The sequence below is a fragment of the Mytilus edulis genome, chromosome 12 (assembly GCF_963676685.1).
Source record: "Mytilus edulis chromosome 12, xbMytEdul2.2, whole genome shotgun sequence".
In the NCBI taxonomy this organism is placed as follows: domain Eukaryota; kingdom Metazoa; phylum Mollusca; class Bivalvia; order Mytilida; family Mytilidae; genus Mytilus; species Mytilus edulis.
In genome coordinates this window covers 10,410,689-10,425,123 of record NC_092355.1, presented here as the reverse complement: position 1 = coordinate 10,425,123, position 14,435 = coordinate 10,410,689, and the positions used below count along the sequence as shown (strand labels likewise).

At 31.7% G+C, this 14,435-nt stretch overlaps 1 long non-coding RNA gene across 1 annotated transcript; it reads right to left on the bottom strand.

Moving 5' to 3' along the window:
* Positions 1-2,967: 2,967 nt before the first annotated feature.
* On the bottom strand, positions 2,968-7,039 carry LOC139497100 (uncharacterized). Its single transcript, XR_011657679.1, has 3 exons — positions 4,932-7,039; positions 3,806-3,959; positions 2,968-3,202 (listed from the first exon to the last, which is right to left on the bottom strand). It is a non-coding gene; the product is annotated as an uncharacterized lncRNA (long non-coding RNA).
* Between the last annotated feature and the right edge of the window lie 7,396 nt (positions 7,040-14,435).

Below are 14,435 nucleotides of genomic sequence, written 5' to 3'. Positions count from 1 at the left end.
TGGGTCAAGTTATATTTGTTTTAAGTGAAGAAAAAACATGAAATGTATTCACAAGTACATGATTTACTATATTTGTTCATTAGTGAATGCTTTTTTTACAGTTTGTGTCCATTTAGTAGTACCTTATATGAAAGAAATACACAATATTTAAAGTCATTTCTAATTATCAAAAATACAATCAGAAGTATACAAATTTACTTTTATTTCAAATAATGAATATGTATAAAGGTTATTGTGTGGCCTTAAGGTAGATTAACTGTAACACAATCGGTCTACGTATAAGCCGGAATCTGCCAATTTTGAGACAAAATTATCAACTTGGCCATTTGAGGTGAGAGAACTCAAATAGTAAAGTTTTTATAAAGGAATGATAGAGAAATTGAAGCATTTACTTGTAACAAGGAAACACGGTTGGTGACGCTTTTTTTTATCTTTTCAATTTCTTTTTTAAAAAGCATATTTAAAAACTCATTTTCTCATATTTTATTTTAAAGTCTATCTCATAGATTTCTTGTTCTTCACAATCTATACTTAGATTTTTATTTAAGATAAGAAAAGCAAAAGATACAAAAGAGATATTCAAATTTCATAAATAGAAAACAAAACTAAAAATGCCATAGTAAGACAAGTCGAAAAACGACTATCAAAGACAAACAACAGTACACAAAATACAGCATAGAGGTGTAATACCACCAAATTATGGTACGCCACATCTGGTTGTACACGCAAATAGGTCGAAAAACAATATTCCCTTGAATTTGACAGTTGAAGGTAATTAATCATACATTTCATTGCAGTAAAACATTTATAAGTCCTGAACATACGTCTTGTGTATTTCAAAGCACCAATATGTTTTTATTTGTGGTTTCTAAAGAAAATTTTGGAAACTTGAGGTAACATGGTTACTAAAGCTTGTACACAGGTTTAAAAGATGTAAACATTTGATTGGTTAACTTCCAGTGATGGACTTTTTCTTATATGCAATGAAATGTTATGTGAATCTTTTTTTATAGTACTGGACAGGATAAAACTTATGCCAATTATTTCTTTATTTGAAACAAAGATAAATTCTGCACATTTTTTTGAAAAGTACAAAATTTAACAAAGATTAATAGGGGAATATCAATGGTTGTATTACACATAGACACACCTGACTGAGCAATACATGTTCACATTGCCATGCCAAACTTGTCTTTTTAAAGTACTTCCCCTCCCTTTTTACATCACTAGACCGCTGAGGGTGAGGGTTATTTATATTTATGTTCTAAATCTTAATCTCAGCCGAACATAAAACATTATCAATATAATACACTTGGGAGTAGGCACTAACAAATAAACTCATCATAGATACCAGGATAAAAAAAAATACAACATATACGTCAGACGCGCGTTTCGTCTTCAAAAGACTCATCAGTGACGCTCGAATCAAAAAATGTTTAAAAGGCCAAATAAAGTACGTAGTTGAAGAGCATCTAAAGTCAAGTGCAACTTTATTCAGGCAATAATATGTGCGACCCGTCTTGGACTATCAACCTGTAAATAAATTGTAAATAAATATTTTTTTTTAATTATTTATTTGGAAAAAAACTCTAGAACACTTGACTGCAATAACTCGAATAACTTTAACTACTATCAATAGTTATCAAAGGTATCAAACCACCTGTGCAATAATTTCTACCCGCATACTTTATATTTAAACAGACCTATCTATAAATAGCATAAACACAACAAACTTGCATCGATATATGTTCAACTTTGATAAATATAATTATTTGTAATTTCAACTATCTAAAAAAAGAAATGTGACATAACAATAATAACATGAGATTTCAACGTCCTTTACAAAGCCGTAAAGAAAAAATGGGTTACTTTTGATATCAATTATGAAAAGACTTGTTGGATTCAACCCAAGGGTCCATTTTGATCAAAACACTAGAAACAAAATTTGAAGCTAAGGTAATTTTTTTTCATTAAATATTCTTCTCAAAAAGGACATAATTTATATCGTAAATAATTATATACTAAACATGTTTTAGATACATTATACTACTTCAAACTTAAAAGATAGATTGAAAAAGTATAACAAAAATACTGAACCAAAATATAATTTCAAAAAGGGCACTCCAAAACATTTCATTTTCCTTTTTTTTAATTATTAGCATAATGAATAATCAACGCCAGAAGTATTAAACAGAGACGACTCTCAAAGGACGACGAGTGGTTTGAGCCACTCAAAGCATTAGCTACTGAAGTGGTTGTCGAAACATTCGATATCGAAGGAGTAAAAGATAAAATTGAATCAACCGTCGACAACTGCATGCAAAAAGATGATGTCACAGAATGTTTGAAAGGAGAGGTTGGTGCTGTGTCCGATGCTCTAGGAAAAGCTGTCCCAAAAGAGGCCAGAGATAAGGTCGACTTATTACATGATGTATATGTAACATGCAATGATGTTGAAGGTGATAAGGAAATCGAAAAATGTGCCTTTAAAGAAGGAAAGCGATGTTTGATTATTTGCATGTTTCTTTCAATTAATTGCAGTCTTATGAGTTTGAATTCCCCTTGATTTTTTTCCACTATCTTTTTCAGTTTTCATTCTTTATTTTTCTATTCTTCACCAATAACATAACCTGTGTCTTAACCAAAAAACGTTTACATGTCTCAAGTTATTTATTGTGTGCATACATAATGGTATTTTATGGAATTCAATAACATGGTTGCATTTAACAGAAACATTGCTTTAGCAGGGTGATTAGGAGTAAAGACTGAAAGCGTCTCTACGTACGTTCATGACAGGAGCACATACCCTGCCGTTGCATCTGTCTGGTTCCCTTTGTGTTTCCTTTGTTTTTATTTGTAACTTTGTGTTATGTCTCGGTAGCCGAAGACGAAAATAAACTGACAATGCAATGTCAAACGAAAATGTATCTGTACACAGTAAAATAAATAAAATACCGAACTACGAGAAACATTAATATTTCTTTATTATAAAAATAATTGAAAAAATTATGCGAAATTAATGTAGGGTTTTAATTTTTTCATCACATCTCAGGAACTGATAGCTGGATTATATCTATGTATGCTGTGCTCTTCCTGATGCTTGATGATGATATATGTAAACAATGTTCTTATTCCAGATATTTCCTAAATGATCGCCAATCGTCCAGTTATAGTCTTAATTAGCCAAAACCTGTACTGCTTGCTGCAAAAAGGAATGTACGTTCCATAAGTAGAAGAAGTTCTATTATACAAATTTTCATAGAAATAGATACATAAATCATAAGCATGCCGCCTTTTTTTCAAGTTGCATATCAAGGAGATTCCTTATTGTATCTTACCAAACTAGAACTTTTACTAATGCAACATTTTATGTTCCTGTTTTAACTATATGAATCTCGAGTTTGCATTGACCTTTAATTATTTCAAAAGAGATACTACAACTCCTGGTTGAACATATTTTTATAGGAACCATTTGAAATACATGATATTAAATGTTCTATTATCATATACGTATCAAAAAGGGGCCTTCGATCTTCACATTACAATCGCAACCCGTTTGAATAATAAGCCTTACTTGTACGAAAATCGATTTTACTTGAATCATTTTTTAAGATGCTTTCTTTCTTTAAAAACAAACACCATCTTTAAATATTTAATACCTTTTACAGGTTATGTAAGATTCGTTTAGAATTCATTTTTGAAAGTGTCATCCACACAAAATTTAAGTTTCAAACATTTTTTCCTCTTTCCCAATTATTTGGTATTTTTAAAGGAATATCGACATTAGTTCAATTTTAATACATACGATTTTTGAAAATGACTGCAACTGAAACTTTATCATATCCAAATTCATTCACTGCAGTACACGTTAGTGTTCCTGATTCAAGTGTGTTTTGTGCAAAAATAGTCAGTGATTGTCCCCCTTGGTGCAGTTGATTGGAAGGCATTAAAGTTGTCTCCTGTGCAAAAAACAATGTGTTAATATCCTCAGGTCATGTTCATGACAATCGTTATTACATCCATACTTATAAATATATACTACCGTTATAAATATAACATGTATAACTCTTACATCTGATTTATAAACTATAGTCTTTGGTATTCAATACAGTTTTTATTACTAAACTTCCATAACACCTGCCTTCTAATTTATTCGATTCTTAAGTTTACTTTTACTATCACTTCCCAATTGAACTGACTATTTGGTCATGCAGGCTCTTGGTATTCAATTATTTTATCTGTTTAGTGACATGTGTTTGTTAATTCATCTTTAATATTTTATATTTGTTTAAGACCCGACGGACAAGCATCGTTTCCTCAAAACCATACTCGCAAATGGTGTCAAGGGAGAGCCCATAATTCAGTATCTGACATTTTCATCCCGGAACGAGAATCGAACCAGGAACCTTTGTGTTAGAAGTCCAATGCCCTAACCACTACACTACGGATATATGCATTGATTGTTAAATCGAGTTTTCATGTAATAATGCATAAATTGTTTGTAAGCATGAAATACATCAAGAGTTAATCATTCAAGGTTTAGTTTTCCTCCTGTTTTTGGGAAAACGTTACTTAAATGTGAAACTTGTGTATGATACGTAGAATAACAATATGTCACCGAAATACCGTAGGTGACATCAAGAAATATGTTAACTTGACTTGTTCCAACGTCGTTACTTGCGATACACGTGTAATACTCTGCTGTTGAATTAGTTACATTCCGCACAATCATGACATTTCCATATGAAGCCAACACTTTCTGAAACATTTCATAGATTTTAAGTTTCATTTAAATGTTATACTATTACGAAGATATTTATTTTGAGGGTGCCATAATAAAAAAAAAATGGAACAATAACAATATGTCGTCCGACCTCCGTCAGGGTGACAAAATAAATCAAACTATCACGTATAACGAAAGGTAAACTTACTGACTTGAAGGTCTAATTAATTGACGGTTTTGGATGTCCAATTGCCGTGCATGAAAAACTGTGAGACTGCCCTACCATTATGACAGCTGTTCTCTGATGAGTTACTATTTTTGGTGTATCTAAAGAATAAAAAAAGACATTAAAAACGCTTATTAACAAATGGTAGCTTACATGTATGGTTTGCTAAAACAATAAGTAAAACCGTTTGGGTTTTTTTTTTTGTTATTTTACGTGCTATTGCATTTGATAATTTTGCTTAGTTTAAACATATATATATTTATAGTAGATTGGGAAACAAGTCATTGCAACTTATAGTTATCCCTTTTCACTTTGCGAGTGCGAGTGCTGCCTTGTTATGGCATTAGCCTACTCGTTTTTGAAGTCTACAAGGGTGTCTTTTACGTGTAAGAGATATGACTCTCTCTTTACACGGGTCAGCCATGTATCGTCCCCTTCCGATGGACTATCGTCGTTTCCTCAAGACCATACTCGCAAATGGTGTCAAGGGAGAGCCGAAAATGTAGTCCCTAACATTTTCTACCAGGAGCGGGGATAGAACCAGGAAATTTTGTATTAGAAGTCCGATGCACTAATCAAATAATTTTGCTTAATGGCCATAGCGCCCTGTTGCACTTTTTTTCGCTTCAAAGTGCTTATAAGAAAAAAAGATATATACCGTAGGTGACCTTAAGAAATATGTTAACTTGACTTGTTCCAACGTCGTTACTTGCGATACACGTGTAATACTCTGCTGTTGAATTAGTTACATTCCGCACAATCATGACATTTCCATATGAAGCCAACACTTTCTGAAACATTTCATAGATATTAAGTTTCATTTACTTTCAATATATTTCTTATTTTACCGATGATGTCTGTTTTGTTCACGCATAGTTGTAAAAATAACGGAATTTGATGCGACTGTCATAAAAGTGAGAGGTTTAGCGCTACAATGTCAGGTTCAATCCACCATTTTCTACATTTGAGAATGCCTGTGCCAAGTGAGGAATATGACAGTTGTTGTCCATTCGTTAGATGTGTTTTATCCTTTGATTTTGCCATTTAAAAGGGACTTTCCGTTTTCAATTTTGATCGGAGTTCAGTATTTTTGTGATTTTACTTTTTAAATGTTATACTAATACGAAGATATTATTTTTCCAAAGATTCCCCGCGGTAAAAATTTAAAAATTATTTGGAACTAAGGTTCCAACAAATTAGGCAAAGTTGACATAAATAGAATTTTGCTATTTGTATAAATTTGGAATAATGCCTATTTCATGTGAAAATATATTGTTCTATGCGTTTGTATTTTTCATGAATTCAAAGGATTGAATGTGATTACATTTTCTACATCTTAATTTGACATCAGGTTTGTACACATTTAGTCTCCTCTCTATGTACATGATGTAGTCTAATCAAAACTGAAGCCGATGCATAACAACAAATGGAAGTTTTTAACGACCTTGACTGGCTATACAGCATAACAAAAACTTATCAGCTATTTATAGACATATCTATATGTATTTCATCTAAACTTACATTATCAGCGGAAACCGTGTATTCGCGAATTCTATATTAGGCTGTTAGGGGTTGTTTACATTGTTGACGATTCCATATATATAATCAAATCAAATCAAATAATTTTATTGCCATATAAACCAAAAACATGATCTGTGACAAACATAACATATATACAAAAATACACAATACAATATTAAAATACAAAATGTATCAGTTCAAATTATTGTTTTGGGTCTCCAGTCCTCAGTTCTAATGACTGTCTTATAAAGGAAACTGTATTTTTAATTTGACTGTGAGATGTGGGGTTTAGTATTATTTTAAGTTTAAGCATGTCATCTTTAACAGTATCTTTCCACTCTGAATTGGTTTTCATTAAGTCAAAATATTTGTTTCTATAAAAGTTATATTTAGGGCATTTGAGAAGAAAGTGTTTTTCGTCCTCATTACAGAATTTGCAATATCTCTGATCTCTAGGGATATTAAGATGTCTACCCTTTTCTAAATAACCATGATAACATTGTATTTTAGGGGTTGTTTACATTTTGAGTCGTATACATGATAAACGTATGTTTGTATGTGTTTGTTTAATGAAATACCATACTGCCATATTGAATTTACCAACTATTAAAAATATACATGATACTGCGATACATCTACAGCATTGGGGGATCCAGGGGAGGGTTCCGGGGGTTAGAACCCCCCTTTTTGGGACGATTAATGCATCTTAAATGGGGACATATTGTTAGAACCCCCCCCCCCCCCTTTTGTCCTGGGTTGGGACCCCTCCTTTTTGAAATGGCTGGATGTCCCTGTAAAGTGTTTTAATAGATATAATCCCAGGAGTTTGAATCCTAGCAATGACGGTGTAAAAATTTGCCAAACTCAACTATCACAGTAGAATCGAGAAATGGGGAGGTCCCACCAACTCCATCCATATTTTTTAAGAAAAGGATGCGGATTGTAAGGTCCTTCAAGTCGTTCTACGTTGACGAATTTCATTCCTATTCATATTGATAAATGACGTGAGTATATATGTCAATGAGGACCGAACGACAAAGAAAACAAAACGACATATACAGACGGCAACAATCAGTCTTCAACAATGGACAAAATAAAGAAGTAAAGCCAACTGTTTTGATAGTATTATAATTTGGACTCCGTTAGATATTTTTCAACAAATTTATAGTTTTAAACCTGCAGTGAAAATTTTATGAAGAAAAGGATGCGGTTTGTAAGGTCCTTCAAGTCATTCTACTATGACGAATTTGATTCCTATTCATATTGATAAATGACATATGAGTATATGTCAATGAGGACTAACGACAAAGAAAACAAATCGACATATACTACAGACAAGTTTCAATTGTTTTTAATTGCTGACATCACTGCATAGTTGTCCCATTTGAAATCACACCACATCTCATTGTTTTGTTTTTCAATAATCTTTTAAACTACTTAAAAATTGATGTGACAAGCTGTAAACATATGTAATAAATTTTGAAAAATAGTAGAGTAAGTGACCCATATTCGCTACATAATTCGTTCATTCCCACTTATATCCGACCTGCATTCATTTTGAATTTTTATGTAGGTTTCAGAAATTTTACTATATGAAAAAAATGTTTGATAAAGAAATTATCTTCAAAACATTGGTTAATTGTTCTACAAATGGACTCAAACTCAAGAGGAAATCAAGTTTTTCGTGTACCATGGTGGACACAATTTTCGCTGCAATGTATGACATGTATGATATGACCATCCTCATTATCCTGGTATATTATAAAAACAAATGTTTGTAATTACATAAAAAAGCTAAAAAGATCATTCCTTACTATTTTTCTCACTAATATTTACTGTAAGACTGCGCATAATTGCTATATAAATCTTGCATAATAGCAAGAAATTGTTTTAAAACGCCTGCATATTTCTTTATAAGTGCGAAAAACCTTGGAAACGGGGTAAAGAGGTTTAGCAACCGTTCAAACATTACAAAAAAAACTTTATCATCTATTTAGGCAAGTACTGGATAAAGGCACACACATTTTACAGAAACAAATGCAAAACAGTGAATTTGTGTCCATGGCGAATATGCGCCCACCACTCTACATATATTTTATATTAACATATAGTAAATGTTTGTTTTTGTTGTGAAAATATTGACCTAGAACTGTCTTTACATCTCTCGAATCTGGACAATCAAAGTTTCAGTTCTGTTATAACGTGTTTAATCCTTTTCGGTCTAAGTTTGCAGTGTTGTTCATTTGTTTATAATGTTCATTTCTATATGCAGCATATCAGGCCAAATGTCTCGGTGCTTGGATTTTGCATATGGCCATAAACCATGTAAACCGGACTGCAATTCCAGAAGCTAAAGATTAGACGTCAATAAGAGAGGCAATAAAATTCGATTTCGATTGACCCTAAACAAAAATGTATAGATGTACCGACTCAATACAATAGTCTGTTTCCATAAGATGCCTGAGATACACTTCAATATTTATCATTCATTGAAAATAAGTGGAATCATCTTTTAGAAAAGTTGTTCCTATGGTAATGTCCCCTCCCCCCCCCCCCCCCCACACACACCCTTTATAAGTGTTAAAGGCTACATCTTATACTTATTTTAAAGCCTTAAAATATCTCATTTTTAGGGGGGATATTTTTCAAATCGGGACAGTTTTCCTCATTTTTGAAAGCTGTATACTAATATATGGTTGCCTTTACTTAGTATGTCATTTGAACCTCTGTGGATAGTTGTCTCATCATGTGCATTGGTAATTATATTATACATATATATTACACATTGTAATTTTTATATGTATCTACTCAAGAAAAGTTTTTTGAATGTACTGAATCCCCTCCAGATTCCCCTTTATAAGTTGAAAAGGCTTCATCTTCTTATCTACTTTAGAACATTGGTTTTTTGTTTGTTTTTTTTAGGGGGGGGTCAAACCTGTTGTTTATAATTTGTAAATCAGGCCATTTCTTTTTCTCAATTTAATTGTTGCGTATTTATATGTCTGGACTGTTTTATTTCTCTTTTTTGAAGGCTGTGTAGTTGCCTACATTTACTTTGTTAGTTTAACCTCTGTGGATAGTCGTTTCAATGGCAATCATACCACATATACTGATTTTTATATGGATTGCAGACCTGAAAAAGAAGTCAAAGTTGAATATACTGCAAACTTCAAACAGCATACTACAACTCATTTACCATGAAACTGTTGATCAGAACTATATACCACATAGTTGATAGATACTGAATGTTTTCACCACAAATTTGTGAAAGTTTTAACCGGTATACAATGCATATACTTAAGATACAATAAAATGTATGTCTTTCTGTTTCAGATCCAACCATGTAGTATGGCATGTTATTGAGATATGGTTTTGGTCGATGTTCATGATTGCGGTGAAGGACCTGTAATTAGTACAAAGTATATCACTGGATTGAGCTCTTTGTCTAAGTGTATTATGAAAGTGCTTTGCTTTGAGCTCAGTTCATTGTTATGCAATTCATTCATTCGGAAATAAAGATTTGACAGACAACTCTCATGTACAAAGACTTACAAAGTAGTATATATTCTATGTACAATGTAAGTAATACGGAGATAATAACATTTTATTTAGATTTGAATCAAAAAAAAATTGTCCATTAGCCAAATTAAAAAAACACACACACAAATTTACCAAGCAACGCTACCCTTGCTACTAGCAATATGATGCTAGATTGTTATGTTACACTTTATTTTTTTATACATCTATACTGCCTACATGACACCTTAGTTCTGAGTGTAAATGGTCAATCAGTATGTTAAAAAAAGACCAAAATTAATAAGGCCTGTTTGGCTAATTGAATTCTTAAACTACATTTCATTGTACATGTTCAACATTTACCATTCATTTGTTTATTTCTTAATTTGAGTGAATCAACAGCAAATATTATTTACTACAATACACTTTCATACCACAACAAAACTGCCTTACTGTATAGGTATTACTTATATGTGTATCCATATAACAAAATTAATTGAAAAGGGAATATTTTTGCAATACCTTTTTCATATTGAAAACTATAACTTTTTAGATTTTTAGACATACACGTATTAAGTAGATGTTCATATCCACTTGAAATTTTATCAAATGACTTCTATAGTAATTATTAGTCTTTGAAGCATGCTTACAAAGATTGTTTTGATGATATAATTTTCATACTGGCCAATTTTTGTTTGCTTTGAACTGCTTTGGAAGAAATATTTTCAAATAATTAATTAACATAAAATAACATAGAAGTTTACTCTCTACCTAAAATAGCCTCAAGCATGATGTTAGGCATTGTCGTTACTATTGTTTTCTAATCTGAGTATATTTATTACTTTAAACAATTAAATGTTATCTAATCTGAGAAACAATTTCGACATTTAAACGAAATATTTTACTTATGATAATGATGATTCTCCACAAAGTAAAATAAATAGAACCATACAAATAGTAAGCAAATACATGTTTTCAGATACCATCTATATAAAAAAAAATCACATCAGGAAAAAAATAATCTTTTATGTGTTCCTCTCCTAGCTTCAATATGTACATCCAAAATCAAAGATGTGAAACATATTCTATTTGACATAATCATTTGGTAATTAATGCAATTAGTGTCTCGAGCTCTTCCATGCCCGTCTTGAACATAAAAAAACTAAATATATACAACTCTCCTAATGCTCAAGTTGGTTGTCATATTATACAACACAGTTAATAATATAGAACCCTATGGGAAAAACATAGAACTTCTTTTGTCATACAAAACACTGTCAAACATCATAACATACTATCCACACTGATCTGTGTCCACACTTGTTGTAAAACGAAAAATATCAATGGGAAATTTAACTTATAAGTCGTTGATGAAAGAAAGGCAAATGAAACTAATAAGTCGAAAACAAAGTGACAACTCCAAGACAAAACTATTCAAACTGGTGCAAAAACAAACGAATCTTCAAAACATTAACCAATCAAAATCCAGATTAGATCTGATGTGCTCTATAAGGGTAAGCAAATCCTGTTCCACTGGAATATGAAGTTCTGTCTCAGTCGTTTTGGTTGCTTGATATAGTCGAGCGAATGGTTTTATCAGTTTGTAGGATGTTGATTGTTTTATCAATTCTTAGTGTTTATACCCATCAGTCTGTTTGTTTTTATTACTCTTTGATCATGTTGTTGTTAAAATAATGTAATTTTACGTTACTGTCATACGAGTGAGGGGTCTTACTGGCTTCAAAATCAGGTTCAATCCACTATTGTCTTTACAAAAAAAACGGTTTGACAGATGTATTACAACTGTTTTCAATTCGTTTGGTGTGTTTTAGATGTTTTTTTTTTATATTTTTTTAAAAGACTTACTGTTTTTAATATTCCTCGGAGTTCGGTATTTTTGTTATTTTATTTATGATACATTTCTCGTTTAGTTATACTTACATTACCATGTTTCCATGTAATGGAAGGGATAGGGAATCCTGTAACGTGGCATACAAGTTTCGCATCAGTATAGTAGTCAACTTTTACTCAGTATGAAGTATAGGTGGTTTGGCTCCAAAAAGAAAATCATATTGCATAATCCGAAGTTTAGCTGTATAAATGCTTTTTGTTTAATCAAATATAAAGCTTTCCCTGTTGTTTTTTTTACCTAATTCACGGATGAACTTCTTTTTTTAACTTATATTCAAATGGTTTTCAGAACATAACAAAACAAATTAGATAAACTTTCTCTGTCCTATATGTTCTCTCATTTATTTGCCCTGTCATGAAATGTTGTCATTTTAATGTTACATATAACATTGCCATAAAAACGAGAGGTTTGGCTAGCAACAAAACCAGGTTCAACCCACCTTTTTTTTTTCTTTCTTAAAAATGTCCTGTACCAAGTCAGGAAAATGGTCATTGTTATATTATAGTTCGTTTCTGTGTGTGTTATATTTTAATGTTGTGTTTCTGTTGTGTCGTAGGTCTCCTCTTATATTTGATGTGTTTCCGTCAGTTTTAGTTTGTAACCCTGGTTTGGTTTTTTTCTTGATCGATTTATGAATTTCAAACAGCGGTATACTACTGTTGCCTTTATTCCTAACAATAATATTTCAAAATTCAATGACCAAGAAACTTGCAATCCAGCAGCTTGTGCTTCTTTCATTGTTGCAGCATACATCAGAACGTCATTATTATCTTTTAAATTTTTCATCTTATTTGTATTGGAGCATATAAAAATTTAATATATGGTATGGGTTTTGCTTAATGTTAAAGGCTACTAACGGAAATGAATGGGAAAAGAAATATGGTTACCTAGACTGCTCCTGTTTCCAACAGTGATACCTTTCTTAAGTTACTGTTCATTCGAATGTGAGTGATATATAAATACGCAGACACGTCTGGTAAAATTAGAATGTTAGATCCAAAGACTTGTCTTTATAAGATGGCAAGCTAACTGCATATTACATAACCCGTATATACCTACTCTCTGATGGTGTCCTTGATAGCCTGTTACAAGGCTTTTTTTTTTTGCCTATCCAAAATATCTTCATATACAGCAGCAATCCTAATGTATCGCACTGAATTCCTGTCGGCCTACCTAAGTTAGGTGCACAACTTTTGATTATATCTACCTTGTTAGTAATAAACAATATATTCATTGATATATTTGTGACATTTGCTTATGCTTAAAAAAAATTATAGAATATTTACCCTTTACAATAGAATGTATGACTTTCACATCAGTTCCAATGGCATTCTTAGCCGTACACATATAAAGTCCGCTATCAGTCAAGGTGACATTTTCAAACATTAGAACATCTATAACTTGTTGAGCATTAGGGGGCAATGAGGTTTTCTTTAAAAGAGAAAAGTACAGTGGAAGATATATCTCTGACTACTGTTTGTCTACAAAACTATTTCAAATCTTTTTAAGGGTTACCATTTTCAATTCGTGTATTGTCTATTGACTATTATTTACACAAAAAGATGTATTCGAGCGTCGCTAATGAGTCTTTTGGAGATGAAACGCGCGTTTGCGCAAATACAAAATTTCAAACCTGGTATAAGTTATGAGTTTTTTTCCTATAGTTCGTTATTTTGCTTTCAAATGATATAAATATTCTGTCAAAATATTATACAAAATATCAAAACGTGATGCCTTCAGTGTTTATTCTGTCAATTCATCTGTTACGAAATAACCTATTTTAAACTTTAGATGGATAAGATAAATTTAAAATACTTGTACTTATTCTTTGAGTATTATTTATCAAAATAATCATATAAAGTGTGGCCGAATAACAATCATTACTAGTGCACGGCCGACACTCGGCTAACCGAGAGATTGGTCGGTTAATCTATATTGAGTATGCGGCTATATGGGCGATTGGTCTGTTAATCGGGTTGGTTATACGTCTGTTAAGAGTAAAACGCTTAATTTAATGTTAAAATCTATTAAATATACAGATTTTTGGCATGTTATAAGAACCAAATCAAAAAAAGAAAAGTGTCTGACAAAATGATATTTATCATAGAACATTTTGCACTTGTAAAAATATTTCTTAGTCTGCGCAGTTTTCAGTAAAACTAACAGGCGTCGCGCAAGTATGTAGTATTTATGCTTATACGTATATTAATTTTTTTGATAAAAGGCGAAACAAACAAATTTAGATATCATTTAAAGGGCAAAAAATAGTACTGTGGTTCTACAAAATAAATTGACATTAGTAAATATTTCATAATTGCAAAATAACGTGAATAATACCACGTTTTAGTGAAAATTATGGGAATAAAGTCTGTTAATGGGTTGGACAATCGAAATTGTGTCAGTTAAGAGTTATTTAGCCACGACAATAATTTTGCTACCTTTATATTTTCCCCTTGAAAAATTTAAGAATGAGATGTTCCTGAGTAAACAAAAATGACAATACGGTGCCACAGTATCCTAGAAAGAGCATTTTTATT